Here is a 6,347-nt window from a genome sequence, read left to right as displayed (position 1 = left end):
TCAATGGGAAAAAGCTGGAAGCCTTTCCCTTAAGATCAGGAACACGACAAGGATGCCCACTCCCACCAATATTATTCAACATAGTACTAGAAGTCCTTGCTACAGCAATCAGACAACTAAAAGGGATAAAAGGTATCCAAATCAGCAACAAAAAAGTCAGTTTGACTTCTATACTTCTATACTCTATATGGAAAACCCAAAAGAATCCACCCCCAAACTACTAGAAGTTATAGAGCAATTCAGTAATGTGGCAGGATACAAAATCAATGCTCAGAAATCAGTTGCATTTCTCTACACAAACAATGAGACTGAAGAAAGAGAAATTAGGGAATCCATCCCATTTACAATAGCACCAAAAATCATACGTTAATCCTTTCTTTTTATTTAAATTTTGATTTTATTTGCTTAAGGTATGGACCTTTGACTGCTGGAGTTTTCATTCTAGATTTTGCTGATTGTATCCCTGTTGTGTTGTGCTTTATGTTCCTCTGATCCTTCCTATTTCCTTTAAATTGGCTATTAGACTTAAAGGCTTGATTTAATTCAGCTTTTTGGCAGGAGTACCTCATATACGGCGGTCCACACACTTCCTATAGTGTTATACCAGGAGGTCAACGCGTCCGATCGTCTCTCCTATGTGGAAATTGATCACTAGGTTCAGGTGTTGTTATAAAATCCATTATAAAATTTCTCATATGCTTTTCACCTGAAGTTTTTGCAGCCTCTGAAGACCATTACTTAGATCTGCATTCCATTAAAAGTTGAAAAAATGATGATGTTCTAATTCTATCATTTCTTCCACATTTATAGGCTGAAAGTTTTCTGTAAAGGGAACTCCCCTGTCCTATCAAATTTTGGGCTTCCTGAAGTATGGCACACACAGGATGGGAAGGATGAATGTTAAATTCTTTTGTAGTATGTCCACTTTTCAAACCAATCAGTTGTTTCCCTAGGATCCTCCAAAGGTGAGCAGTGAGTTTGTTTTGTTTGGGTTTTGCTTTTCTTTTAGAATGTCATCATGATTCAGAGATGTTTGTATATTTGATGTGTTCTGGTTCCTCGTGTTCATTATCTTATTGGGTGTCAAATTGTTTTATCTTAGGCCTGTGGAAGCCTCTGTGGGTTGATTTTTTTTTAAGATTTTATTTATTTATTCGACAGAGATAGAGACAGCCAGTGAGAGAGGGAACACAAGCAGGGGGAGTGGGAGAGGAAGAAGCAGGCTCCCAGCGGAGGAGCCTGATGTGGGGCTCGATCCCAGAACGCCGGGATCATGCCCTGAGCCAAAGGCAGACGCTTAACGACTGAGCCACCCAGGCGCCCTGATTTTTGTCTTTCACATGCTATCTGGTATGAGAGTTCAGTCCAGATTCATCTGGTACAGTCCCTACCCGCCAAGAATCAGCCACTAGTTCTTTTCAGTGCACAGAGCCAATAAGTATGTATTGTGATTTTTATGATAGTATACATCATCTCCTTCCACCCCGAGCTGCTTCTCCAGCCCCTTATGACCACTATGATCAGTTTTTGTTTTAACCTTCCAGTTTTTAAAAATATAAGCAAATATAATATGTATATTAATTTCCTCCCCCACTCACAATTAAAAGGTGGTATATTCTTTTATATTTAATTTAAAAGCAATTAATTAACATATAATGTATTCTCGGTTTCAGAGGTAGAGGTCAGTGATTCATCCATCTTATATAACACCTAGTGCTTATTGTATCACATGCCCTCCTTAATGTTCATCAGCCAGTTACCCCATCCTCCACCCCCCTCCCCACTAGCAACCTTCAGTTTGTATCCTGTGATTAAGAGTCTCTTATGGTTTGTCTCCCTCCGCAATTTCGTCTTGTTTTATTTTTTTCTCTCTTCCCCTACAATCCTGTTTTGTTTCTTAAATTCCACATATGAGTGACATCATATGATAATTGTTTTTCTCTGATTGACTTATATCACTTAGCATAATACCCTTTAGTTCCATCCACATTGTTGCAGATGGCAAGATTTTATTTTTCTGATGGCTGAGTAGTATTCCATCGTGCATATATATATATATATATATATGATCACATTTCACATCTTCTTTTTCCATTCATCTGTCGATGGACATCTGGGGTCTTTCCATAGCTTGGCTATTTTGGACATTGTTGCTATAAAGATTGGGGTGCAGGTGCCCCTTTAGATCACTATGTTTGTATCCTTTGGGTAAATACCTAATAGTGCAATTGCTGGGTCATAGGGTAGCTCTATTTTTAACTTTATTTTAAAGATTTTATTTATTTATTTGGCACAGAGAGAGACAGCCAATGAGAGAGGGAACATAAGTAGGGGGAGTGGGAGAGGAAGAAGTAGGCTCCCACTGGAGCAGGGAGCCCGATGCGGGGCTCGATCCCAGGATCCTGGGATCACGCCCTGGGCCGAAGGCAGACGCTTAACAACTGAGCCACCCAGGCACCCCTATTTTTAACTTTTTGGAGGAACCTCCATACTGTTTTCCAGAGTGGATACACCAAGGGTGGCACGTTCCACACCATTACTGTCCAATAGAAATTTCTGCATTGATGGAAATGTTCTGTATCTGCACTGACCAACTAGCTACCTGTGGGTATTAAGCTGTGAGTGCTGCTGAGGAACTGAGTTTATAATTTTATTTATGTTTAGTTTATTAAATAATTACATTTATTTAAAATAAATAAACGTATATCATTTATTAAATTTAAATAGCCACATGTAGCTAGTGGCTACTATATTGGACAGCAACAATGCTACACATTTTTATGCACCTTTTATTTTTCACTTAAAACATCACGGAGGTCATTCCATAGCAGTACAGAGAGGAAGTCCTCATGTTTTATGCCTGCATAGTACTCTAGGGTATAGATATACTTTATATTATTTAACCAGTCCCCTATGGTAGACATCTGTCTTGTTTCTAGTCTTTTGCTGTAATGAAATTTTTCTTCCAGGATGGCTTTGTGCTCATATCTTTTTGCATGGTACTTTTGGAATAGATTCTTAGAAGATTTCAAGAGTAAATACATATGTAATTTTATTAAGTAGTATCAAACCCCTCCACAGGTTTTGTACCATTTATTGTTACCTCAAGCAATGTGTAAGAATGCTATTTCCTCAAAGATTATTTAAGAGGAACACTGAGGGGAGGTGAACATCATGTGGTAAATCTATGAAAACCATTTCACTAAATCAGGAGAGTTAGATGTTTGGTTTGGTGGCCCTCGTACTGTGTTTATTTTTGAGAACTTGGTCTCTAGCACTCTACTTTGTCTCTTGTGGATCTGGGTCCAGGTCCCCCAGAGGAGACCAAGAGAGCAGAGGAGGTCTTACATGAAGCAGAAACTCTGTGATACTTCAGATGGACCTCTCAGATGATTAAATGGAAGGAACCACCCTGCTAGAAATAATGCTGACTCAAAATCAGTTCAGAAATTTACTACTCTGGGGATGCCTGGCTGGCTCAGTCAGTGAAGCATGTGACTCTTCATCTTGGGGTTGTGGGTTTGAGCCCCACATTGGGTGTAGAGATTACTTAAAAATAAAATATTTAAAAATAAAGCAATTTACCACTCTGATGTAGTGAAGGGAAAATGAAGAAAGCAAAACCTCTAAATTTCTGCCCATGAGAAAAACCAATACTAAAACCACACAAGGATTGCCTTGCCCTTCCCTCTCTGTGAGGTTTGGTCAGCAGCAGGTAGGAGCCCATTAGTGCTATGCAAGAGGATGGAGGTATGAGTTACAGGGCTCCTTATAATCCCTTAGTTTTCCCCTACTCAGGGAAACTACGTGCCCTCTTTAATACCCATCACCGGCCCATTCCAATCCCTCCCCTCCCCTCTGAAGCCCTCAGTTTGTTTCCCAGAGCCCATAGTCTCTCATGGTTCATTCCCCCTTCTGTATACCCCCCCCTTCATTCTTCCCTTCCTTCTCCTACCGATCTTCCTGCTATTTCTTATGTTCCATAAATGACTGAAACCATATGATAATTGTCTTTCTCTGCTTCACTTATTTCACTTAGCATAATCTCCTCCAGTCCCATCCATGTTCCTGCAAATGTTGGATAATCGTTCTTTCTGATGGCTGAGTAATATTCCATTGTATATATGGACCACATGTCCTTAATCCAGTCATCTGTTGAAGGGCATCTCGACTCCTTCCACAATTTAGCTATTGTGGACAATGCTGCTATGAACATTGGGGTGCATATGGCCCTTCTCTTCACTATGTCTGTATGTTTGGGGTAAATACCCAGTAGCTCTATTTTTAACTTTTTAAGGGACCTCCACAGTGTTTTCCAAAGTGGCTGTACCAACTTGCATTCCCACCAACTGTGTAAGAGGGATCCCCTTTCTGGGGCGCCTGGGTGGCACAGCGGTTAAGCGTCTGCCTTCGGCTCAGGGCGTGATCCCGGCGATCTGGGATCGAGCCCCACATCAGGCTCTTCTGCTATGAGCCTGCTTCTTCCTCTCCCACTCCCCCTGCTTGTGTTCCCTCTCTTGCTGGCTGTCTCTATCTCTGTCAAATAAATAAATAAAATCTTTAAAAAAAAAAAAAGAGGGATCCCCTTTCTCCACATCCTCTCCAACATTTGTTGTTTCTTGCCTTGTCAATGTTTGCCATTCTAACTGGCGTAAGGTGGTATCTCAATGTAGTTTTGATTTGAATTTCCCTGATGGCTAACGATGTTGAACATTTTTTCGTGTCTGTTAGCCATTTCTGTGTCTTCCTTGGAAAAGTGTCTGTTCATATCTTCTGCCCATTTTATGATTTGATTATTTGTTTCTCACGTATTGAGTTTGAGAAGTTCTTTGTAGATCTTGGATACCAGTCTTTTATCTGTAGTGTCATTTGCAAATATCTTCTCCCATTCTGTGGGCTGCCTCTTAGTTTTTTTGACTGTTTCCTTGGCTGTGCAGAAGTTTTTTATCTTGATGAGGTCCCACAAGTTCATTTTTTCTTTGTTTCTCTTGCCTTTGGAGATGTGTCATGAAAAACGATGCTGTGGCCGATGTCAAAGAGGTTGCAGCGTATGTTCTCCTCTAGGATTTTGATGGATTCCTGTCTCACATCGAGGTCGTTCATCCATTTGGAGTTCATCTTTGTGTATGATGTGAGAGAGTGGACAAGTTTCATTCTTTTGCATATAGCTGTCCAATTTTCCCAGCACCATTTATTGAAGAGACAGTCTTTTTTGACTGCATGTTTTTTCCTGCTTTGTCAAAGATTAGTTGCCCAAAGAGCCGAGGGTCCATTTCTGGGTTTTCTATTCTGTTCCATTGGTCTACGTATCTGTTTTTGTGCCAGTACCATGCTGTCTTTGTGATCACAGCCTTGTAGTATAGCTTGAAATCCAACACCGTGATGCCCCCAGCTTTGTTTTTCCTTTCCAACAATTCTTTGTTGATTTGGGGCCTTTTCTGGTCCCACACAAATTTAAGCGCTGTTTGTTCCAGTTCTTTGAAAAACGTCATTGGTATTTTGATCGGGATAGCTTTGAAAGTGTAGATTGCTCTGGGTAGCATAGACATTTTAACTATGTTTCTTCTTCCGATCCATGAGCATGGAATATTTTTCCATTTTTTTGTGTCTTCTTCAATGTCTTTCAAGAGTGATTTATAGTTTCTAGAATATAGATCCTTTATGTCTCTGGTTAAGTTAATTCCAAGATAACGTATGATTTTTGGTGCTATTGTAAATGGAATCGATTCCCTAATTTCTCTTTCTTCAGTCTCATTTTTTGTGTAGAGAAACACAACTGATTTCTGAGCATTGATTTTGTATCCCAACACACTACTGAATTGCTCTATAAGTTCTAGTAATTGGGGGGTGGAGTCGCTTTGGATTTCCATATAGAGTATCATCATGTCATCTACAAAGAGAGACAGTTTGACTTCTTCTTTGCAGATTTGGATACCTTTTATCCCTTTTAGTTGTCTGATTGCTGTTGCAAGGACTTTTAGTACTATGTTGAATAATAATGGCGAGAGTGGGCATCCTTGTCGTGTTCCTGATCTTAAGGGAAAGGCTTCCAGCTTTTCCCTGTTGAGAATGATATTTGCTGTAGGCTTTTCATAGATGGTTTTTATGAGATTGAGGAATGTGCCCTCTATCCCTACACTCTGAAGGGTTTCAATCGGGAAAGGATGCTGTATTTTGTCAAATGCTTTTTCTGCATCAATTGAGAGGATATGGTTCTTGACTCTTTTCTTGTTCATATGATCTATCACACTGATTGATTTGCGAATGTTGAACCACTCTTGCATTCCAGAGATAAATCCCACTTGGTCTTGTTGGATAATCCTTTTAATGTACTGTTGGATCCTGAT

At 39.9% G+C, this 6,347-nt stretch overlaps 1 long non-coding RNA gene across 2 annotated transcripts in view; it reads left to right on the top strand.

The window, feature by feature from the left end:
- LOC103674977 overlaps positions 1-959 on the top strand; it is a 12,208-nt gene extending 11,249 nt beyond the window's left edge. For both annotated transcript variants that reach the window (XR_571757.2, XR_571758.2), the window contains exon 4: positions 811-959. This is a non-coding gene — a long non-coding RNA (uncharacterized LOC103674977). The remainder of the gene's footprint in view (positions 1-810) is intronic.
- Positions 960-6,347: the final 5,388 nt, after the last annotated feature.

This window comes from Ursus maritimus (genome assembly GCF_017311325.1).
Source record: "Ursus maritimus isolate PB19 chromosome X unlocalized genomic scaffold, ASM1731132v1 scaffold_X1, whole genome shotgun sequence".
Classification (NCBI taxonomy): domain Eukaryota; kingdom Metazoa; phylum Chordata; class Mammalia; order Carnivora; family Ursidae; genus Ursus; species Ursus maritimus.
This window is presented reverse-complemented; position numbering and strand designations above follow the sequence as displayed.